A 16,782-nucleotide genomic window follows, 5' to 3' on the forward strand; every position below is an offset into this window, starting at 1 on the left:
GAATACAAAAATGGATTCGCTTGGACATACAAGGATTTGAAAGGAGTACCGCTGGAGTTGTGTATGCACTGCATTCCGTTGGTCGAAGGTGTAGTCCTTATACGACAGCGACCTTACAGGATGAACAAGAACTACTTGGCACGGGTTAGAGAAGAAATCAACAAGATGCTGGAGGTCGGTATTATTTTCAAGGTTCAGACAAGTGAATGGGTGTCGCCCATAGTAATCTCACTGAAGAAGGATACCACCCAGATCCGGATATGTGTCAATTTCATATGCCTCAATGCGGTAACAATCAAGGATCCCTTTTGGATACCATTCACAGACAACATATTGGAGGAGGTAGCCGGACATGAAATTTACTCATTTATGGATGGGTTCTCAAGATACAATCAAATTTGCATAGCAGAAGAAGATAAACTTATAACAACATTTGTGGTAGAAAGAGGGGTGTATGCGTACAACCGAATGCTGTTTGGTTTGTGCAATGTGCCGGCTATGTTTCAGCGGATTGTATTGCACATATTCGACAAGATGTCTGTTGGCAACTTCAAGGCGTTCTTGGATGATTGGTTTGTATTCAGCATCGAGGACAAACATCTGACGACATTGGGCGAATGCACGGAGAGATGTCAGAGGGCACGACTAGCTTTAAATCCAAAAAAAAGCTGGTTCATGGTTCCATAGGAAAAATTGTTAGGACATATAGTTTGCAAGAAGGATTGAAAATGGATCCAAACAAAGTCAGAGTGATACTAGAAATGTAACCATCCATGAATGTCACAGAGGTGAAGTCTTTCCTCGGACACAGGCTATTACAGAAGGTTCATCAAAAACTTCGCCAAAATATCATACCCATTGGACAAATTAACGTGTAAAGGAGAATTGTTCAGATGGGAGAAAGAATAGGATGAATCATTTGAAGGGTTGAAGGTACGCTTGGCCACAACACCTATCTTGGCATATCCGGATTGGAACAAGAAATTTAATGTTCACGTCGATGCATCCAACTATGCAATAGGCTCAACCTTGGCATAGATAGGTAACCACGAACTTGATCACCCAGTGTACTTTGCTAGTCGACTACTATCTAAGGTAGAGAAAAATTACATTACAACGAAATAGGAAGCATTGGGCATGGTTTACGCAATACAAAAGTTTTGACACTACTTGCTGGCAACACCATTCATGTTCTATGTCGACCATCAGGCTCTGTTGTATCTGGTCAATAAACCTATCATCCATGGAAGAATCAGCCGGTGGTTACTTTTGTTGTAGGAGTTTACTTTCAAGATCATTGTACGGCCTGAGAAGAAACATGTCAGCATAGACCATTTGTCATGGCTCAAAACAGGAGAACCGGCGGATGGAGTGAATGACGATTTCCCTGATGCATAGTTATTTCAGATTGCCGTACTGCCAAAATGGTACACAAACATTGGAAAGTACCTTTCGACGGGACAATTTCCGAGTGACATGCCACCAAATGAGAGAAGGAAATTGGTGTTGAGGAGTCGAACATTTCAATTAATTAATGGGCTGTTATACAAAATGGGACCTGACCAGATCCTATGTGTCCTAGAGGAAGAAATTCCAAGTGTACTAAAGGAAGCACATGAAGGATTGGCAGGTGGACACATGGGACCAGACACAACTGCATGGAAGATACTCCTAGCAGGACTGTGGTGGCCAACAGTGTACAATGACGCGCGAATGGGTCGTCAGGTGTGACACTTGCCAAAGGGCTGGGAAACCGCTAAAGTGGAACTTTATGCCGCTTAACCCCTCACACGCACAGGAACTTTTTGAAAGATGGGGGTTGGACTTCATTGGACCTTTGAAGGTGAGCAAAACTAGGTGCCGATACATTATCGTAGCAATGGAGTATCTGACCAAGTGGGTGGAGGCACACACACTACCAGATAACTCGGTGGTAAGCACAGTGAGATTTATTTATGAGCAAATAATTACCAGGTACGAGATTCCACTACAGTTGACAAGTGATAGGGGAGGACACTTTGTTAACCATGTTATCCAATTGCTCACCACTGAATTTAAAATCTATTATTCGTTGTCAAGCCCGTACTATTCGAAAGCAAACGGATAGGCTGAAGCTACTAACAAGAACTTGGTAGCAATCATCTACAAGTCATGTGTGGTTGAAGGCGAAGACTGGGAGGAAAAATTGCCCTTGGCCCTTTGGGCATACCGCACAACATACAAGGTAACAACAGGACACATCGTTCCAGTTGATGTTCGGACAGGAGGCAGTGGTACCAGCAGAATTCATGATGCCGAGCCTAAGGATTGTGTTGGAAAATAAGTTGGGTGACATGGAAAGCCTGAGAGAAAGGTTGCATAATCTAAACAAGCTCGAGGAAAAGTGGCTATTGGCATAATGGGCTACGAAGGTGACACAAAACAGGCGCAAAGCGTGGCATGATAAAAACCTGAAACTGAACAAGTTCCAGCTGGGACAGTGGGTGTTGAAGTATGACGGTCAGAACGAGATCAAACCAAGCAAATTTAAAGTTAAATGGGTCGGGCCATATCAGATCCGCAAAGTAGGCGATAATAGAGAAATAAAGTTATGGACACTGGACAGGCAGGAAATTTTTGAAACAGTGAACGGTTCCAAGTTGAAAGTATATCATGCGCGACTTGTTTCGTCGCCGACACGTATCGAGGATCAGTAAAATTCAGCGATTTTAGGAAAAAAAAAAAAAAAAACATTAAAGTCATCATACGGTAAGGTAACTGTATGGCCATCCTATGTATGGCATTATGCAGCGATTGTACGAAAATTAAGCCAACATCGTCCGAAGGCAACTGTATCGTACGGCTCCCCTACCGTGTAGCTTCATTGTATGGCTAAACCAATAAAGCAACCACCGTACGCCATTCTTTGTCATTAAAGGAAGTCATCGTTTGTCTATATCAAAGTCTATGGACCGTACGAAAACAAGATAATGATAGATAAGCATAATATCCGTACGATGGGAAGTCCTCTAGGCATGGCAATATAAAATCCATCAAGTACAGCATGACAAGTCAATCTTTATCATATATCTGTGGGGCTCCGTACGGTAGTTGGAAGCATAGAAACCACTGTACAATAGAATGCTTGTTTGGTGTCTGATTTGTACGGTGAAATAGAAGAAAGCATAAGGCAAGGCACGACCGTATGATGTACAACTCCATAAAGCAAACCATCTGAGATTGTACGATGTATGGTATTCACCCAGTAAGGCAAATCAAGTGATATACGGCTAGTGCAGAGCAGCTAATAGGGCCATACGACCGCCTGGGAAGCAGAGAAATTGGTAGAACAGTTGGTTCGTACAAAGAGATAAGTGACCTAACCAAGTAAAAGAACAAATGGAGTCTGCAGGAAAGAGGCAGTGGAATGAGTAATGCATGATGCCAAAGGGAAGGGAAAGACAGAAACAGGTAGTAAAACATAAGCAGTTGCTAGAAAGAGTGTGGAATCAGGAGAAAATCACAAAAATAGTGTGTTCCATGCAGTTTTGTGTGAGTTTGAGAGTGCTAATTTGGTCTTGGTGGCGGGGGTGCTGCCCCTTGACCCTGCCCTGTATCGCGACAGGGATTGCGTCCCCACGGGGGCACTACCCCTCAACCCCACTGGGGGCGATGCCCTTTAGACTCCTAGTCGATGCAGTTATCAGTCGTAGGAAGTGTGTCCAATTGATGAGACCTGGAGCTACTGTAGGCATAGAGTGTCTGTGTACCATAGGTAAAGAGAGCACTAGAGCAAGCCTTTTGAGAGGGGTGATATGCTTTGAGGCACTTGGAGTAGGTGTTGGATGTGAAGCTGTCTTGGTGGATGCATAGAGAGCTCGGGAGGAGTTGTTCCTCTAGTTGAAGGTATTAGAGCGACACTTGGCTCAGTGTACCCAGGAGTTGAAAGCAGGGAAAGCGACACGGATGGCTATCACGGTTAGCTTGGCTTAGGAGACAGTATTGTTAGCAGAGGCTACAGATGCAACGTGGTCTAGAGACCAGTTTGGTGCAGGCACGGGACGAATGTGAAAGTGGTGTGGCAGAAACAGATCTATCTTGTTGTAGTTAGTCAGTTAATGTATTCCGTTTTGTTAATTTGTCTCAGATATTTTGTAATTGTCATCTGGAGACGACTTTTTCTTTTGCGGGGATGATGTCGTCAGTAAATATTGTGTAGCTGACAGGTTGATGTTGTCGGTAAGTGTTGGCCCCTTGGGGAAGGTTCTTGTCATGTAGCCGACGGACCCCTTTGGGAATGTTCTTCGGAAAGTATATATACACCCTCCAAGATCATTGTAATCATCATTAGAAGCATAATGTAATGTCTTTGGCATATGCAAATAATAAAAGGAGTACTGCTGTTCTTGTCTATTGTCTGGGTGCATTAATCTATTTACCCCATGTGGTAAACAGATTACAATGCAAAAATCAAGAAAATCTCCACCTTGGCGTGGAAGAGTCATGCATTTACATGTAGTGGTTCCATAGAAAATGGAAAAGACACCTCTTTAGGTTCCTAAGTTGGAAAATTGAAACTATACCTCTTTAAGCACCCACTTGGGGGTTGAGAGGTCATCAATTGGCTATGTGTTTCTTTTCTTGATAGTCATGTGTTCATGAAGAGGTGGAGTGGGATTTCAAATAGGGGCAAGAATGCTAAAAGAGGAATGCTTGGGTCAGTGTTTAGGCATCCAAAGTTGAGTGAATCATCCAGAGTGGAGGTGATCATTAAGAGTGAGTGATCATTTGAAGTTGAGAAGAATTCTCCTTTGTTTGGGAGTCGAGTAGTAGTTTAGCTTGTTGGATCGGCAAAGCCCATGAGTCTAAGCATTGTAAATTCTGAATATTTGTGTTTCATTATATTGAAGTAATAGAAAATCAATTATTTCTATTCGTGCAATTTATATACAATTATCTTTGTTATGCCATGGATGAATTTGGGTGAAGTAACCCTTGAACAATGTAAAAGAGTATGTTTTTTGGGTGAGCTAGGGTGCTCCATTGCAACATGTTAAATCAATACTAAATGTTTCATAGTGAAACATCGATAATTCAACCCTCTCTTGATATAAGGTCATCTCTCATGCTAAGCTTGCAAAGTAAGATCATGAAATGTGGATACTCTCTCAGTGAAATAATGTGATTTGGTGGTAATCACTTAGGGGACTTGCACTAGTTCGTTCAATGGATATCAACTGGTTGCACTTCTAAAGTTTTGGCTTCACAATGTGCAATGAAAATACAGTTTTGATCATCACTCTTCAACTTAAACTTGCTAACTTCAATTACTTATACTTCTAGCTATGAATGAAAGGAATCATGTATGGACTTGGACTCTACTTCTAATATAATATAAAAATCAACAATCTAAAGACACATTTAATTTTAAATTAAAAAAATGAGTAACTTACCTCATTTTGCCCCACCATTTGTCATCAAGGATCTTTAGCTTGACTGAATCTTCCTTCAATAGTGCTAGAATTGGACCATCTTGTCCACTCCGGATTCACCACCATCAGTTGTAGAGCCTCATGCACCTTGCTTTAGTAGGTGGTGTACCGATACTATAAATAATTTTGAATAATTAGAAAATAAAAACACATGTAACAAAAATCTGAATAATTTTTAAAGTGAAGTAACTCAAATTGGCATACCTTATCTCAGCTAGTTTGTAATGTCCCTAGTTTCTGCACTGATGAACCTGCAAGAGTGTCAGTATACCAATAGATAATATATATTTAAATCTATAACTACAACAAAACAAATGTAAACTAGGGAACATAATAACTCCTAATTCTCATCTAATTCCTTCTCGAGGAGAAGTCAGTGGTCAGGCCCTTAGTTAAACTTCCTTTGGTTCTAGTAAAAATAGAACAGTTCTTTACTAAGAACCCTCCGCCCACTACATTTTCTTCTTTTCAAGTCCTTATGGATAGTCGGTTTCAAATCTATCCATCCTTCCTAGAAGAGATCTACCTCATTCTAGGCCTCCCGGATATTCATTCCAGATAATATCTAGTCCTCCATATGCATATGTTTTAATTCATAGTATATATTGGCCTTCAGAGATTTTTATCTTTGTCCTAGAATTTATAACTTCCACTGGGGAAGTCCTTACCTTTGACTATATTGTTTATGTAATTTTTTGATTTTCTGAGTTGGGTCCTCTATTGGTTTTAATTTATATTGATGCTCTTCGTAGGATGTGTTGCTTCAGTCCACCTTGAAGTCTGTTACTCCCGTGGTTGCTGAGGTTGACTGAGAATGAGGGATGTTTTGTCTTGGAGTCGGTAACTTAATTATGTGGAATACTCCTGCTGTAATCTGATCTGGCGTGGAATCTAGTGATGTTCCTTATCATTTGATTGCTCCTTATTGTAGAGGCACTGGACATCTTAAGACTCTGCAAGTTGTAATTATACGTCCTCCCAGTTAGTGTCTGTCTGCTATACACTTACACCCGTGGGTCGAATTTGTAGGAGATTATGCGTTGGTCTTCTTTTTATCTGAACTGGTGTTCTGTCTTCTTCCTCTGTGCTCGGCTTGATATTCTTTTATTCAATGCTTGAGTTGACCTTCTTTCCTGTGTTCAATCTGCTCTTCTTTCCGATACCCAATCCGTCGTTTTCCTCTGTATTTCCCGTGCCCTTTCTTTACTTGTGAAAGCAGTTTTATATGCGGCCCGGGGAGTATATGAACAGTCGCAACAGTTGATTCACATCCTTTATCAAAACTTAGGTTCGATAACCATTATGTTTAGTCTCAATTAATCGGAATTTGTCTTATTGTGTTTAGCCTTTTTAAACAATAATTATGTTCCCCTTAATTTAATTAGTAAGCATTTTTGCATCAATAATAACCATGTTTTATCTTTAAAATAATAATTATGATTGCCTTAAGAACCATTAAGTAAATTTAATTACTTTATTGTTTTTAATGTTAAAACAAATGGAAGAATTAACTAATTATCTAAAAATTGTTTGTTAATTTATTGTTTTTAATGTTAAAACGAATGGAAGAATTAATTAATTATTGAAAAATTGATTTTAGATATTCAATGATAAAATATAGTTTCTAAATACAAGATTCTATCACAGTTTGTTGAGGGGTTATCACATAGTTTGACGAGGTCCTTCTTTGAGAAGGACCTAAAAAGAGCGAGGTGTGGTGGTTGCAAATTAGCATCTCAATATCTCTAGCTTCTAACACCACTTGTGTCACTCGATCTGTCTTACCAATGTCTTATAATGCATTGTTAAATGCATGAACAAAACAAGGGGTCTAAAGATGTGCTTGTCAGCACCCTCCACCATCAAACCAACTGATTCGCACACACATGCTCAATCTGTGATTACCTGTACAACACTAGTAGGTCCAATCTCCTCTATTGCATCTCTTAAAATGGTGAACTAAAACTCTGCATTCATGTGCATCCCTGAACGATCTATGGCTTTAAGAAAATATGAACCAACAGGGAATGTGACAAGATATTGATGAGTTGCTGATGTTTAACATCAGTCCATTTATCCATCACAATAGAGAAGCCTGTCCTAACCCAATTCCATTTTATATCCTTCAACAAAACATTAATCTTGGAGTACTCATTGCCTAGGAGGGTAGTTTGTAGCTTGTGATCACTAGGGGATATGAATGAGGTATCCATGGTGGCTACATCTTTCATCATTTGTTTGAAATAAGAGGAACAAGCCACATGAAATGGAACAGCATTAGAAAAATATAATTTGGCGATGGATGACTCTGTAACTTTCCATTGTTGTGCACTAAACATACTTTCAAATATTTTTCCCTTGTTAGCTACCTTCCTCTTTCCTCTTGTGTCAATAGGACTAGCACTGGATAGTGGGTGAGAATGGCCTAGATGATTGTGTACTTGATAAATTAGCTGTTGGACTTGTTAAACCTTGTTGTCTCACTTGAGCCTCATTGTGCAATCTATGCCACTCTATTCTCTCCTCTTTAGTTTAGTTAGGACAAGCTATAACCCCATGACATGCAATACCCAAAAAGTGAGACAGCTGCCCCTAAAATCATCCTGACAAACATGACAATCCCACACCTTAGTCTCTCTTGCGATTTTTTTCTTTTGACCCCCTAGCTGTGACATATTAGAGAAGAGGCTTTCTTTCTTTGTTGAAAGCACCCTTTACATATTTATTCATGATTTTTGAAGGGCACTTAAACATATCTAGTTGATTTGCTGCCCACTACTGGCTTCAAGTTCAACACTATGAGTTCAAACCCCCATATTTTTCCTCAATACCACCACTCTCACTGCTGTTCATTTTGGTTTTTATATTTTTTTGAGATTGAAGAAAAAGTTGAACTGAAACAATGCAAAAAATAAAAAAAATCAGATTATCTTAAGCCTAAACTTTGAGAAAAAATGAAAAGTGCAAGCATGGAATGATGATTAAGCTTACCTTTGTAAGCTCTTGCTTCCTAAGATGATAAAATCACTCCAAAAGACCCTTGTTACTGCTCCCTCAACTCAAATTTTCAAACCCTTGCTACTGCTGTCAATGAGAGAGTATAAGTAAAAAACTTGAAAAATTTATGCATGTAAAAAGATTGGAGAAGATGCAAGTCTAAGCCACATTTTTGGTTTTTTGGGTCATGTATGAAGGTGGGGCCCGCAAATTGAGCCCTCATAAGGCAAAACAAATTGACATTTCTCATTTTTTATAACTGTTTTTTTGTGTAAAACATTAGGGATGGACAACTGTCCCTAGTACAGCTGAGGGATGACTATGGTGTCCCCGGGACTTCCAGCCTTCCCCCTTTGGGTGACATCCACAAGATTCTTGGACGTCCCCACCAAGTCTTTAAAATCTAGGATGTGGGGGGGACATCCCTTGGTTGTCTCCAAGTCTCATCTTTGAAACGCCCTCGGTACTAGGACAAGGGAAATTAGGCCGGGGATGTGCCCTTAAATTTTTTTCATGGTTAGTGTAATTTTATGAATTATTTGACACTTTTTATAAAGATCTGTTAGTATTATTTTTCTATTAAAGCCACCTAAGTCGCTCCTTTGCCTTCCAATGTTATTTAACTTGCTTGCGAAGATGATGTAAGTCACTTGTTTCTTTAATTTGCTGTTAGGTTGGGAGAACATATAACATATAATGCCTCAAGCTCTGTTAACTTTGGAACTAAGCCACTTGTTTATTGCATGTAGAATTTGCATTGATTTAGAGTGTTAAGAAGCTAGATGGAAGCCCTAGATTTTTCCATGTAGACCAGTTTCTTGTGCTTGAATCCAAGTTTTTTGTATGGAAATAATTTTTTCATCCATATCTCCTTCTGGGCATTATCATTCCATGGAAACTGTCAAGATTAGTTTTGAAATTGTATGGAATCGAAGTAGTTCTTAATTGTATTTATCATTTATTTGGATCCAAAGCCAAACATTATGTTGAGGTTAAATCCACAAATTTGGGTACAAGATCTTGAAATTGAATGATAAGATGGCATCATGTATTTGGTTAACCTTGATAATCCTTGTGTTTCAAAGGGGTTTTATAATGAAATTCAACCCTATTTGAATTGGAGTTGGTTTTGTGGCAAACCAACCAATACATGAACACATTGAAATGCATGTTGTCTGTTCTCTTAATCTCTTTGCTTATTGATGATCGTTTCATAAGATGTTTTGACATCTTCATCAGCCATTTTGAAACTATAAAAGTTGGTGATCTGCCAGGTGTGATAACATTCTTAAAAATTAAGAATAAAATTCAAAAGTCATCTACTTTCATCACTTTAGACAAAATGAATATTTGTCCCTTTATATATGTCAAATCCAAGATTGTAATTGTTGATGTGCATTCTAACCAATCGTTGGACTTAAAATTCAACCTCTACATATTCATAGGGAAAATCATCTCATCATTTAGATTGTGGGCTGGTTATTCTCTTGTTTTACCATATGTTTTGCTTGTGCAATTAAGATTTTATGTGTATAATAAGAAAGCATTCTATGTTTTAGTTTACAGAAGGCTATGTAGGCTTAGGACAATGCACCTTTGCTTTGGAATAGCTTTGTGGAAACCCTGCTATTCCCATTTTAATATCCCCTAGTTTAAAAAGCCTATTTTGGAACGTTTTTTCTTTTTGGGTTTAGGAATATTAACAATTATTTTTAAATTATGTTTATGTAAATGCTGATCATTCTATCATGATGCAAATTTTTAAGTGGCGATGATTGAGAGCCTCATAAAATAAATGTTTTATGTTCTTTCTAGTGTTATTACCCAGGGATGCCTCCTCGACCTAAATACTCCCGTCCCCATGTCAGAAACATTTCTAGGACTTGGGGACGTCTAGGGGACATCACCACCCCGTCTCCCTTTATTTGTAAATTCACAAGAAACATCCCAAAATGTTAGCCACTTCGATTTTTTTTTTGGGATGCTTGTACGTCTTGGGGATGGTTAGCGATGGCTCGGGGATGTCCTAGGATGGATGGGCATCCCCAATGAGATAGGCAACATCAACACCAAAACACACATCTTTCTTTTAAAATTTTAAAGTGGGCCCCTCCTTCCAAGTTTACCCTAACATGGTTATTATTGTTTAGTAGTTAATTATTGCTATTTGGGGTCCTTTGATTAGTATTTGACACCATTGTGTTAAGAATTGTGAAATTAAGAATGCTGTTACAGTCATGCTACATGCTCAAAATCATATAGCAGACCATTTGCAAGGTGTAGACCTAGAACATGCATTTTTGTGTCATTTTGTGGCAATACATCAGTGCTGGGTTGGTTTTGGGTCGGTTTTGGATTCTTTGTGGAAGATATGATGAATATTGGAGGTTGCATCAAGGTATCATCTTACTATAACAGACCTATATCATGATTGGAACTGTATAGCAGACCTTTTTGTATTAATATTAGTCCACTTGCAATGAGGTGGAGGTGTAGTGGTTTTAGGCTAAGATACTGATGCGTCCTAGTTTTGCCTAGATGCTGGTGTGGATGTGTGGAGATGCGCAGATGTTTGTGGAAGTGCCAGGGAGGTGGGTAGGAAGCGTGGCTTCTGCCTGTGGGTTTTTGCAGGATGCTTTCCCAAGCATCTGTCATCTCTCTAGCTAAATCCATAAAGCATCCGGGATTTTTAGGTGCCAAATCACTTAAGTGACACAATATCACGTGTTATTTTGGATTTTTTAAAAATATTTTGTCTCCTTTTTGTCCCAAAATCCTAAAAAAGCCCTAATATAGGCCATTCGTTGCTCATTCCTCTCATTTTGTTTACAGCAGGGCTATCTTCTCATTTGGTCTCCATTTTGGCATTTTGAAAGCAAGGTCATTATTCTTGAAGAGGATCATTCGTAGGGTGTCTAATAGCCTCTACAAAAGACATCTAAGCATGTAAGGTAAGCATTTGATCCATTTCATGAACTTTATAAGTGATTATTTTTTAGATGTTCATGAATTTTTCAAGTTTTGGAAGAATTTCTCCAAGTTTTTTCATATTTATTTATAAAGAAATGAAAGAACAAGTTTAGCTATCTTTTTTTAGTATTTTTGTATCGTATATTTGCACTTCTATGTTTCATGTTTATAGTTTATTTAAATATTTCTAATTTAATTTCTTTTTTCTTATTAGTTTCATAGTTTCTATTGTGCAAGAATTGCCACTGCTGGTAGTCAAAGTTCAGCAGCATGGTATGCTGAATGAAGTGATAACTTCAATATTGATGTGGCATCTCCATTATGGAGACACACCACAAGATTATCACAGGTTTCAGGAGGTGGGTCATACATTTGGAAATGCAATGTCTGTCACAATAGTAAACCATTCAACAACTCATTCTCGGGTCAAAGCTCATTTTATGGGCCCCATTGGTAAAGTAATAGCATTGTGCAAGGGAAGAAAAGATGGAAAAAGGATGCAAAGACGAAATTCTTACGATCACTAGGATGCAAGCCAGAAAATTAACCTACCTAGATGCTAGTATGGAGACAGAAAGATTTCATGAAGCAAAGAAAGACATTCAAGATAGCACGGGGGAGCAAGGAAAGACAACATTTGAAAAACCTACTTCTAGTAGGGGTATAACGAATATTGTGAGGCAAGTACTGGAAACTGCTATCCTAGTAAAAATAGGTGATTTATTAGAAATATTACCCCAATTGCAGGTGGCACTAACATAGGGGGCAAAACCAAAAGAGACAACCTCAAAGAAAGAGAAGGAAGGAGAAGTACACACAAAAGACAATACATTGTTCACCATAGGGATGGGGAGAACACCAACGATAGTAGAGATAGAGATACTAGGGTGCAAACTCTCAAATACTATTGTGGATGGAGGTTCCAATGTAAATGTCTTATCAGAAGAAACATGGAAGGAATTAGAGAAACCTTCACACCTGGCCCCCGACAATTTCAACTAGTAGGAGTGGACCAATATGGAATGAAGAGTATAGGAATGCTGATGGGACAAAAAATCATCATTGGTACGCAACAATTTTTTATTGATTTTGTGATTATCCCTTTAGAAAAGAAAGGGTACGATGCTTTATTAGGTGGGGGATGGTTGGTCGCAACAAAAGCTATCCATAATTGGAAACGAAACACGTTATCTACTGAGATTGAAGGAAGAAAGTACATCATAGATCTCAGAAACCAGTGAGTAAGTCAGGACTTGGCATTAGACTTTGAAGGAGAAAACTGTAAAGGGATGGAACCAGATGAGGAAGGGGTGCTCAGACTAGGGGAATGCTTAGACGATGACACAAATTCCCTTAATGGATTATTCCACTGGCAAATGGGAGACTATGAAGTTTTCCACACAGAATGTAATATGTTACAAATACAAGACTCTTAGTCCGAAGGAAGGTACTCGGAGGAGTACACGAAGTATAAAGAGAATGGGGTAGTAAAGTTATCTACTTGGGATAATAAACCTATCAAAGACCTCGTAAATGGGTCTAAGTTAAAAGCGTATGAGAGACGGAATGAATTGACAAGTAGCTATTTTATAAATATAAAAGAGGAAAAAAGATGAAAAGAAAAAAGAGATAAAATCGAAACAAGTCCTTATAAAGAGACGGAGTCACAAAACATTACCCGGAGTGACAAAGAAGAAATTACCAGAGAAGGAAGTGATAGATAGGAAAGTGTAGAGGTAGTCGAAGAGATAGTCGTACGGACAACTGTACGTGAGGGAAGAGTGGCCATATGGACAGTTGTACGAGAGGGAGGGTACCTAAGAAAGGCGTGCAACATTACCAAATCACATCCGTACTGGAGCAAGGCAAAGTACGATATTTCCAAATCATAGGCGTATGATAGTAGGGCAAGGTACGACATTTCCAAATCATAGGTGTACGACATTTCCAAATTTCATCTAAATATGACACCGTACAACAAGAAGTAACGTCCACATGACATCCATCTACGTCCGTACGACATCTATTCACATCCGTACAACATCAAAGACAAATATTCTCATCCATACGGGCACCCATACGATAGCAAGGGTGCATAAGAAGCAATTCCATACGATTGATAGAGACACCCATATGGCAGTAGTCTGTAGGATTACGGAAGATAGTGGTATAACAACAGTTTGCAAGAGTACGATAGACAGAGGTATGACAAAAACAAACATTCCTCGTACTTGAGAAATCCGTAAGAAGGATATAAGAGAACGGACATAAGGTGGCCATACAATTATAGGAGATAGTACGAGGGGATACATAGGCAAGAAGAGAAGCATCCGTATGGAATCCTAGACAAGCCTGTGGTACTACACATAGAAGTTGGTTATAAGTGAACACTTCAAAAATACGGGTGGTATAGGTGGCATATACAAATAGTTCAAGAGATCTGGGAATTGACTCATCAATACAAAATGGTGAAATTAAGCATAGGGAATCCAAGCAAAGGAAACATTATCGATTCCAAGAAGAAGAAACTTGTGGTACTGGAAGCTAAAAAGGAAGAAAGGAAAATGACAAAAAGCTAAGGGAAAATGACACAGAAAATCACAATCACCGCTGAGAATATTATATTTGAGTGTGTGACAGGAAGTGAGTGTAGGGCTTGGTGGGAGAAAGCGGAAATGGATCATTCCCTGAAAACAACATTGTGCACAACAGAGGTAGACAAAATAAATTTTATGCCAATTTTTGAATTAAAAGAATTTGAGCGTATCCTGTGAAATTTAATTACAGGTTATGAGAAGTCATGTCATAAATCTATAGTCCAACACTTTCAGCAAAAGGTGACAGTTTCTTATTCAGTAGAAGAAATAAGTAGGGTTTTCAGAATTTCCAACAGAGGGCAAGAAGTGGAAAAAACTTCTATGACAGTAGACGAGAAGAAGAAATGGTTGAAATTAATGTGTTGGAAATATTTTACAAGTTTGGAATGGGAAGGAATCTTGAAGAGCAGTAGGGGTTTGAAGAAAATTTTCATAGCCAGTGATGAATGGCACCATGTTGTAGATTTGGTTAAAAGCAAGCACATTGTGGGTAGCCGCACTTTCAACATTGCACTTTGGATGTTACTTGCAGTGGATGGATTGTATAAAGAGCAAACATATAACTGGCTAAATTTCTTTCTGATAGACTTCGAGAATTCATGGAGTTGAAGCATAAAGCCTTTTACATGTTGCATCATATGGTGGCCTTGTTCTTAGAAGCAGTATGCACTTAGGTGAGTGGCGAACACCAGGGGACATTGGTATCGGCTAGTAGAGTAGAACCTTATAAACCAGTGATGACCTACTGGCTCCATCTGGATACCTTGTATGTAGGATCTCACAATGGAGGTGAGCCCAAGAAAAAGAAACGAAAACAAACAGTAGTGATCGAAGAAACAAAAGAGGGAGAGGATGGCGAAAGTTCAGAAGAGGGTAGCGATATGGATTCATCCTCCTCCGACTCACAGGAGGCGGAGATTTGCCTAAGTCATTTGCAGGGGACTCCATAGGCGGTGACATTTTTACCACCTACAGATGGAACACTTCCAGTAGGTGTAGCAGAACCTTTTGAACATTACTCGAAACTGTCTAGTGATCCCGATAGAATTGAGGTAGTAGATACTTCCAATCCAAATCAAGCAGGAGTTAAGGAAGGAACAGGTGGTAGGCAACAAATTTCGACATGGGGGGCTTCTAGAATATCAGTTCCGAAGATAGTGCCACTTATCTTTCCGAACAACCCTCTCATACTAAAGTCATAGATTTGAGGGGCCAAAGAAAGGGTGCCCATAAAGTGAGGTTACAAACACCTCTTGGCCTAGAAATAGTCCATTTAGTTGCCCTTGTGATACAACTAGTAGGAGGAGAGGAGAAAATGCGGAAAATTCACACCCAGGGTAGCATGATGACAGTAGTTGGTACGGATGTGGTCAAGACAGATACCGTCCTGGAGGAAGCGAACAGGTTACTCGAGGAAGAAGGCATGGCGTCTTCACCCTTAGAGACAGTTGCTGAGGAGCAGTTAGAGATACAAAGTGAGTGTGGAGAACCACCAGACACAACCTCTTTTGTAGCCAAGGCCGAACTGTTCCTCACTGAGCTTCAGGCCATGGAGCATTCTACTAGGAAGATTGTGTAGCAGGCCAGGGCTCAGAATTTGGAAACCATCATCACGACAGCGGAGGTGTTGGCCGCCTTTATGCAGACTAACTGCCACACAGATTGGGGACTACTAGAACAAGGTGGCTATTCAGAGGAGGGCATGGCTACTACATGGACAAGCAGCTCTATCATTTCCATGGGACAGGAACAATTGGCTCTCATAGAGGTGCTGACAGCTATGGAGGTTTCCTCTTGGGGAACCTTTTTGAACCTTCAAAAGGAAAAAAACCTAGCTAAAGCTTGGGAGCTAGAAAGAAAGAGTCTTAAACAGGAGTGGGTAGTGGAGAAAGTTGCTATGCAGGAAGCTTGGAACAAAGACAAAGCTGAATTGGAGAGCAGGGTTGCCACCGTAGAAGCCAAAAAGATGGATGCATTATGGGTATTGCAGGGTGTTCAGACAAAGTAGAAGATAACTGAACGAGACTTGCAACGACTAAGGGGAACTCCGAGCATAGGGATGTCCTCCACATCCTTCCTCTTGAAGTCAAAGTTGTTTTTGTTGGTTTCATGTTCTACAGTCGTCTAGAAGACGACCTCTTTTTTTGGGGGGATAGATGTAGTCGGAATAAAGTAACTATTATGTTTAGTACTTGTTAAAGCTAGTTGTGCTGGGTAGTTAGGTGGTGAGGAAATGCGTTGGTTGGTTTCCAACTGACTGACCCTTCTATAAATGTTTGGAACATTGGTAATGTACTCATGTTGGTTTTTGGTATTAATAAAGAAATAATTTCCTTGCCTACTGGTATTGTGGTATGAATGGTATGTTCTAGATCTTACTGCATATGTGTCAATTGGATTATTCTGTGTATATGTGAAATTGTGTGATATTCCAATCTACAACAATGCATAGTTAATCAGATTTATCAAAGAGCAAGAAGTTGTTGATCATTTAGTGAGCAAATAAAAAACAAGTTTGTACAAACCTTTATCCACAAAGAGCAAAGTGAATATGCCCACCGATCATGTTACATCCTCCAAACATCCATTCTTGGAAGTGGGAGAGGAAGATGAAGAAGTAGAAGTTATTAGCCCCAAAAGAGGTCTGTTAGATGAAGCATTCAAAACGGAGGCAAGAGAGATTGTTGATGAAGCAATTGCATGCTGCCTTTATGCCAACGCTCTTCCTTTCAATTTGGTAAGATGGC

The 16,782-nt window shown here is 39.4% G+C and overlaps 1 protein-coding gene across 4 annotated transcripts in view; it reads left to right on the plus strand.

Annotated features, from left to right (window-relative positions):
- The window catches only part of ARC3 (GTP binding protein), a 306,484-nt gene that overhangs the window by 41,619 nt on the left and 248,083 nt on the right, over positions 1–16,782 (plus strand). The window contains exon 1 of one of the 4 annotated variants that reach the window (XM_089810573.1): positions 11,396–11,414. The exons of the other annotated variants lie outside the window; for them this stretch is intronic. The gene's annotated coding sequence lies outside the window, so the exon portion shown is untranslated. Of the gene's footprint in view, positions 1–11,395; positions 11,415–16,782 lie in introns of those variants that run through there. 4 annotated transcript variants of the gene reach the window in all.

Source organism: Cupressus sempervirens, chromosome 11 (assembly GCF_028749045.1).
Source record: "Cupressus sempervirens isolate cs-2001-9-10 chromosome 11, ASM2874904v1, whole genome shotgun sequence".
Lineage (NCBI taxonomy): Eukaryota > Viridiplantae > Streptophyta > Pinopsida > Cupressales > Cupressaceae > Cupressus > Cupressus sempervirens.